We start from the raw sequence: 7868 nt of genomic DNA on the forward strand, positions 1-7868 counted from the left end.
TTTGATTCATGAACAATGTTCTAAAAGTCTGTTTGGTTTCCCTCTTCAAAGTGGTCAAGTGCAAGCTGAAAAGTGTTTCAAGTGAAAACCTCTCTGCTGTCTGTCATCTCCCAAGCTTGATAAACACAGACGGGAACCAAAGACTCCTAGCTCAGCTCTGTGCCATCCCCGACCCCCACACATGCACCCCAATCCAAAACATTCATTTTTTAGAGTAATTTCTGTACACCATTAAAAATTTAGACAGCACCAAAAAAAGTTTACAATAAAAAGCAAGTCTCTCTTCCATAGCAGATGCCTAGTCCTCAGACTTTGCTCCCTAAATTTGAGGTTTCAATATTTTATTCAAGTTTTAAGTGATGTTAATTACAACATTTGAAGGGGAGGATCTAATTCCACACAAAATGGAAGACTCAAAAAAAAATAAAGACATAAATAAATAATAAAAATAAAAATAAAAAAACAAATTTTAAAAAATGGAAGACTCTAAAATGTACCCAATAAACTGCTAAAAAATAGATTGAGTGGTAAGAACACAACGGATGCCTGATTTAGATTCCTAGTGTCACCATGTGCTCACAGTCATGCACACTTCCCAACTTGTAGCTGGTATACACTGGTGCGAGGGCAAAAAACCCACAACATGAAGAGGAAATAAATTCTGAATGATTGGCTTCATTACATCCCCCTCTCCTTCCCAAAATGGCACAAAGGAAACAGCTACTGCACCCCTATGGACTACTTTTGGTGTAAAAGAGGTGATGAGGGGGCTGGAGTGGGAGCAGGGTGTGAAGGTCCATCTAAAAAAGTCCCTTTCAGATGAGTTTGTGCACACCAGCAAGCCATGAGCTTCTCACCAGTCAGGGTTAGGAAACCAGGGTTTGATTCTCAGAAAGTGACAATTTATTCATCTACTCAACGCAGGATTGCAAAGTGCCCACACATCATCAGCTTCCACTTGCAGCCATGTCTACATTTCTTTTCAAAAAGGAACCTGGCCTTGCTAGGGGGCCACCAAACTTCCCTCTTTGTACTGCTGAAAGGTCCTTTTTTGGAATCAGATTTCTTCTGTACCTCTGAATCAGTAACACCTTAAAGCTGAATAATCTTTAACCTGAAAGTCTAACATGATTTTTTAGCAATTCTTGCATCCCAGACATACAACATTAAAAGGTACACTAAATTCTGAAGTTAGCTATGCTGCAAAATAGTTTAAAATTAACAATTGTACAGTATGCCTTTATGCTTGACATTCCAGTCCTAGACCAAGTTGTGGCCACCGGCATTGATATTCTTGCCATCCAATAGAGCTGACAGCATCGGTTTGATTCCTAGCTTTAGCGTCTGAGTGTATCCTAAGCCGATCACGCTGGAGTTGTTCACTTTGGCCGAGAAGCATGCATCAGGGTCGATCTGATACTTGGTTGCTATGCCGAAGCGAGTGTTGCTGTTTCCTGCTGTCCAGGCGAGATTGACAGGGGTCTCCAGCTTCTCATTCACCTTCTGGTAAACAGAGCCACCAAATTCCGTGCCATCATTCACGTTAGTGTGAAGCTGGAACTCATTCGTCCTGTAGCCAACTGCAAAGTTGCTCTGAGTCACCCGGGACTTCGCCGACTCGAAATTCATCTGGTCGCCGGCCAGCCAGCCCTCGTAGCCCAGCACCAGGGCGCCACGGATCGAAGGCCCCGCGATGTCGAAGTCCACGTCACAGCCCAGGGTGATGTGCTCGTGCTTGTACCCCGTCTTGATCTTTGCGGTACTCAGGCCTCCTGTACTTGGTTTCCAGACTGCCCATCACTTTGATGGTCTCTGTATTGGCTAAGCCCGAGCTAGTGAATTCTACTCCATTCTCAGACTTGGTTTTCAAATCGAGTTTTACTAATTAAAACCCGTAGCCTTTGGTGAAGACATCCGGGGCAGACTTGCCGAGATCGGCGCTCATGGGAGGCACAGACATCTATCTGCTCCGCGGCCGCAGTAGCCGGCCTCTCCCTAACTTTGTATGTATTTTTATAACAATATTCCAGGCATGTGCAGTCATACCTTCATTCTCCACTGCCTTGAAATCCATTGAATTTGATGCCTGATAGGTTTTGACGTGAATATTTTGTCCCACTATTCATCCTCTGTTTGGTACTAAATGTGCAAGCTAGACATTGGTGCCAGTTACCTTGTGACTTGGAGTCCTTTCCGGCCAAATGTGTTTGGTATGCATCAATTTTGGTTCTTGTGGTGCTTTCCAGGACCAAGTAATGGCAAGTGCCAAAGTACCACTAATAAGCATTGTGCTGCCCCTACGGGAGCTACTCTAATACAGTTTTAAAATCTTGCTTTCTTTGCTACAAGTTCTATTTTGTTGCTGTGCACTTTATATGGTGTGAATTACCATATATAGTCCTGCTGAAGTTTTAAAACTTGCTTAGTGCTCCATAATATACTTAATAAATCCTCTTTTGATGGGCATATAGGTGGTTTCCGGTCTTCTTCTGTTACAAACAGTGCTTCAGTGAAGTCCAGATTCACAAGGAGGGCTTAGGAAGAGCTAGCCCAGTAGAGAAGCACATGTTTCTAATACCCGCAGCAAGAGAAAGCCTGTGAGGGTCAAGCATGGTGGCTGGGCTTGCTTTTGTTTAGAAACTCTGCAGCTGCCATTCCAATATTGTTTCAAAACAAAATGATGTACTTTCTTTTTAACCTCAGAAATATATAGTAGTTGCTCCTGAAGTTGCGAAGTTCCAGTCTGAAAGGGCTTTTCAGTGAATATTCTAAACTCTGTGCATATCCTAAATTTTATTTTGCTGTCTTTGGTCTTAATGTTATACAAAATCAGCTGTCCATGCTGGTTACTCAAGACAGTGTTAATGTGCTACTTAATGCATTTCAAATAGAATATAAACCTCTAACAGTCTGGTGGGTGAGGTTTGATTTAGGCCAAAAAGTGAATTGGGTCAATGTGAGAAAATTTTGGGGACAAGATTGTATTGGAGGTCAAAGTGGGTCAAGTCTGAGGGCACAAAGAAAGACATGGAGGAAACAAGGACACAGGAAGAGGGGAGGGCAGATTGTGGGACCAGTGTGAGCATCGGCTTGTGGGGCTGACTTGAGGTATCATGGAGGGCAGCACAGATTTGAAGCAAGGAGAAGTCAGATCATTTTTAGAATTGTCCAGGTAAAATGCTTGCTGCTCCGTTAAGGCTCTCCATAGACATGAACAGTCAGAATGAAAGCCCCTGGGAACTTTCTCTCTGTTCAGGATAGTTATGGACCCAGGGTATTAGTTTCCAGGTTAACTAGGGGCTTTGCTGCATTCTAACTTGCTCTTCACTAACCACTACTGGGTGCACATGTAGGGTTTGTTTTTTTTTAGTTGAAATGAATAGAAAAAAATGCAAATGCTTAATTTTAAATATTTTAAAATAGCAAAGGTCATCCAACAGACTGTGTAAAATTTAGGTAATAAAAAAATCCCCTATAACTCTATCACCAAATCATGAACTATGATAATCTCCAAGCGTTCTGTTCCTTTTTGCCGTGTGAATTTTTCCTGTTATGCAAATTCAATTGTCTCCTGTTTACCACTTGGCATTCTGAACATTTCCCATGATCCAGTGAAAATTTTTGTAATAGTCACTTTGAGATTTTTGCACTATAAAAGTAAAAGCAATACATACTCATCTAGGGTACAAAATTGTAGAAAGCTGACTCCTCCCTCCCTTTCATTCCCCAGCCAGCCAGCGCCTGCAGCCCAGGCCTGTATTCCCCCACCAGCTTCTGTGCGTTTGCAGGCGCATGGAGAAGGACTTTTTGGTATTCCAAGCAAAACTTCTGAAACTCCCCCTTCCTATATTGCTCATGCCAGCAACAAAGCTATCTCATTTTCATTAAAATATATGTAGTATTTCATTATACAGAAAATTATGATGCTAATGATATCAGATCTTAAGGATAACTATTCAGTTTAAATATGCTACAGCAGTAATCCATGCATAAACACCATTACGCAACTGTAAAGGTGTTGCTATAGAATATCCTTCCATTATATTCTGATTTCATGTTTTTCCTCTTATAGAAGAATTTAAGGGCTGGCCAAATAGCTCAGCAGATTCAAGTGCCTGCTTAAGCAGACACAGGAGCCAGGAGTTTGATCCTGGAGCCTGCCGTGCCTGCCCCGTCCCTGGGGCACGTGGAGAGGCGATTGAGACTCGGCATGATGGCGCACACCTGTAATCCCAGCACTTGGGAGGCTATAAACAGAAGGATCACTACGAGTCCAATCTACACAGTGAGACCATGTAGACCCTGTAGACCCCGCCCTAAATACAAAGAAGGAGGAGGAGGAGGAGGAGGAGGAGGAGGAGAATTTAAAATACTTCTTTAGAGAAATGTGGGATGGAGGTATAGCTCAATGGTAGAGTGTTAACTCTGGCACATTCAAGACTGTACGTTTAATCCTTAGCACAGCATTACAAAAAGAAATAGTGGGCTGGGGAGACGGCTCCATGGAATAAGTGCTTCCCTGGCAAGCACAAAGGTCTCAGTTCAATCTCCGATCCCACCAAAAAAAAAAGAAAGAAAGAAAAGAAATAGTTCATGGTCTTACTTCATTTGCCTTTAATGGCTGTAGAATTTTTTTTAATTTATGTATTTAGTACAAGGTCTATGGGGTATACAGGGTCTTACTATGTAGATCAGACTCATAGTGATCCTCTTGTTTACAGCCTCCCAAGCGCTGGACTTACAGGTGTGCGCCATCACACCCACTCTCAGTCACTGTCTCAGTGTGCCCGAGGCGTTGGGCCAGCACAGCAGGCTCCAGCTTTGAACTCCTGGCCCCTGCATCTGCCTAAGCAGGTTCTTGAATCTGCTGAGCTGTCTGGCTGGCCCAGTTGTAGAATATTTTAGCCATTAGGTGCACTCTAAAGTATTCTACCACCAAACATCCACCCATTGCTTCCAATTTTTAGATAATACTACTATGATGAGCAATTTCATTTATATAATTTCCCATTCTGCATTTGGGACAGACAAAACACAGAAAAAATTGCACAGAATTTTTGAGAGACATATAGAAAGTTAATTTCCTTAATACATAGCAAAGTCTTACAACTCATTAATAATGACAAAAACAAATAATAAAGAAATAACGAGGACAAGCAACTCATACAAAAATGAAATATGGTGGGCTGGTGAGATAGCTCAGGGCTCTAAAGCACCTGCTTAGGCAAGCTTAGGCAGCGCAAGGACCGCAGTTCAATCCCCGGCACCACCACCACCAGTCCCGCCTCCAGGGCAGACTGAGCTGGTCACACAAATAAATACATAGATAGATAAATAAATAAATAAATAAATAAATGAAACAATAGCAAGAGCTCTCAATTCAGAATTGAAGAAATGTCTATTACCATGAGAGCCTATAGCTCACCAATCCAGTGGAAAAGTGTCCAAGAGTAAAGTCAGGAAAGGGTCGGAAGAGAAAGGGGCTATCAGTGAAAGTATAAAAGGGTATACTCTTTATAGAGCACAATTTGACATTATCAAATTAAAAGTATATATTCCCTTCTACTCAGGGGTTCCACTGCTAGGACCTGCAAGCTTGTAGCAGATACAGTCTCTATTTGCTGGCTCCCTCATGGTGGCATGGCAGAGGGGATGAGACTTGCTTATGGCACAGACAGAGCAGAAGGAGAGAGAGAGAGAGAGACCAAGGGTGAAGGGAGGCAGAGACCCCTCCCAGGCCACACGCCCAACCCAGCTCCTCCAAGCAGGCTTCACCTTCCAACACAGCATTCAGCTGTAAACTCACCTGGAGACTGATCCACTGACGCGTCTCACAGCTCCATGATGCAGTGGCCTCATGAAGGGTCCATTTGTGAGCACAGGAAGCTTGGGGGGGTGCTAATGGATATAAGCCATACACCTTACCTCTCACAACTCTCCACTTTCAAACCACTGTGACTGCCAAGTATGTTTGTTTTCCTGCCCTTGCTTTCCTTCCCTGCTCTAGATCCATGTATCCTACAGTCCCCTTAACAGATCTTCTGTTGGAAAAACTCATTGGCACTGGAAATATATAGTGTCCCAAATTTGACACCTCTTTGTGAATACCCACTTCTCTTCTGCTAGTGTTTTCCATCTGTGGAAAACAGCAATTTATACCTGAAACTGGAGGCTTCCCTGTTTGATGTTTCCTTTGCCTCACTCGCATATTCCAACCATCATCATATCTTAGAGACTTAGCTCTAAATATCACAAGATCCAACCGTCTTGCTTGTCTTTACTCCACTGTCCTAGTCTAAGTATACTACGACACTCTCACTTGATTTCCACACAGCAATCTCCTATGTTTAACATGGAGATATAATCACATCCTCTTCAAATGTATTCTCATAACCGGCTTCTACTCTATCCCAAACATTTAATATGAGACCAAGGGAGGTGCAGTACCTGTCTTAGGAGAATGAACAAGAAAATGCAGTAACTATACCCATGGTTGGTGCAATGACAAATGAACAGACTCCAAGACAGAGATTAATAGGGGCAAGGAGAGCTGACCTCTGAGTTGAGGTGGCAGGAAAGGCTTCGTGAGAAGGCAACAGCTAAACTGATGCCAAAAGTGTAAAGTGGTATCAGACACTGTGACTGCAGAGGAGAAAATAAAAGGTGCCTTAGTACCTGCAAGCTCTCAAGGTTGCAGTAAATGACTTTCTGTAGAAAGTGGTGGAAGCATACTGGAGGTAAAACACCAAGGTTGGAGATTTCGCCAGGGTCTTGCAGCCATGGTCAGGAAAGGAGCTGGGATTTTACTCTAAAAGTTAGAGCAAGTACCTTTCCTTCACTGATCATGCCCCAATCTCACAGGGGCTTTTTCCTGTCTTTAGATAGTTCAGGATCTTTCCCAAGCCAGTGCCATTCACACAGTGTCCTTTGCCTGTGATGTTCATTTCTTCATCTGTCATCTGGCTGACGTCAAGTAGCTCTAAACTGAGATGCCACTCCATCCCTGCGGCTATGCCCTGCCATTCAGCTAAGCTCAGGCCCTGTCTTCCACTCTCATCATCCCTCCATTGTTCCTTGGTGGCACTTACCATTGTGTAAATGGGTGGGTGGCATGTGTGTCACCTGTTCCATCCTCAGGACCAGGTACAGCCTGGATACTTTAACATTTTTGTGAAACAAATGAATAAATACCTAAGTTGATGAAATTAGGCAAGCCTAGCATTTCTTTGAGACTGATAATAGCCATAGAAACTTTAAAGTCAGATGAGACCCAGGACAAAGGTAAGCCAAGCCACCACATTTATCAGTGATGGGTCCAGAAAGGACACATGATGTGTCCAGAGTCAGGAGCAGCAGACCAGCAGGACCCAATTCTGTATCAGGGATAGAGCTTCACATTTTTCCTATTGAACTCTGTGGCTCTTGAATAAGATCCTAAGGGAAGCGAATTCCCTGAGACAAACTTTTTCTGGCTGTTAATAAGTGACCAGGAAAGGGAAAATAATGTAGGCAGCACTAGTATTTCACTGATGGATTTAGTTACAGAGATTAAAGTGTCAGCTTGGTGTGCTTCCAGCGCGTCGCTGGTTTGACACTAGCTTTAGAGTGAAGGTAAAAACATCCAGATCTGGCTCCTTGATGTGTTGGGTAGCAGTGTCCCATGGGTCTTTCTCTCAAAATACTGGTTCAGTTTGTCACCGTGGGTCTGGTTGGCTCCAGAGAGGCCCACAGCTAGAAAGAATAACAGTGGTGTGCAGTTCAGGCCCGAGACCTGTTGGCACCGAAGTGTGGGAAATGTTCTCACAAGGCCTGCCCACAGTCAGCCTAGTCCAGACTGAGGTTATTAATCTTTCATGTCCCAAAACACT

The 7868-nt window shown here is 43.3% G+C and overlaps 1 pseudogene; it reads right to left on the minus strand.

Moving 5' to 3' along the window:
* Window positions 1-1240: 1240 nt before the first annotated feature.
* LOC101592912 lies at window positions 1241-1983 on the minus strand (annotated as a pseudogene).
* Window positions 1984-7868: the final 5885 nt, after the last annotated feature.

Source organism: Octodon degus, unplaced genomic scaffold, assembly GCF_000260255.1.
Source record: "Octodon degus isolate 3935 unplaced genomic scaffold, OctDeg1.0 scaffold00040, whole genome shotgun sequence".
Taxonomy (NCBI): Eukaryota; Metazoa; Chordata; class Mammalia; order Rodentia; family Octodontidae; genus Octodon; species Octodon degus.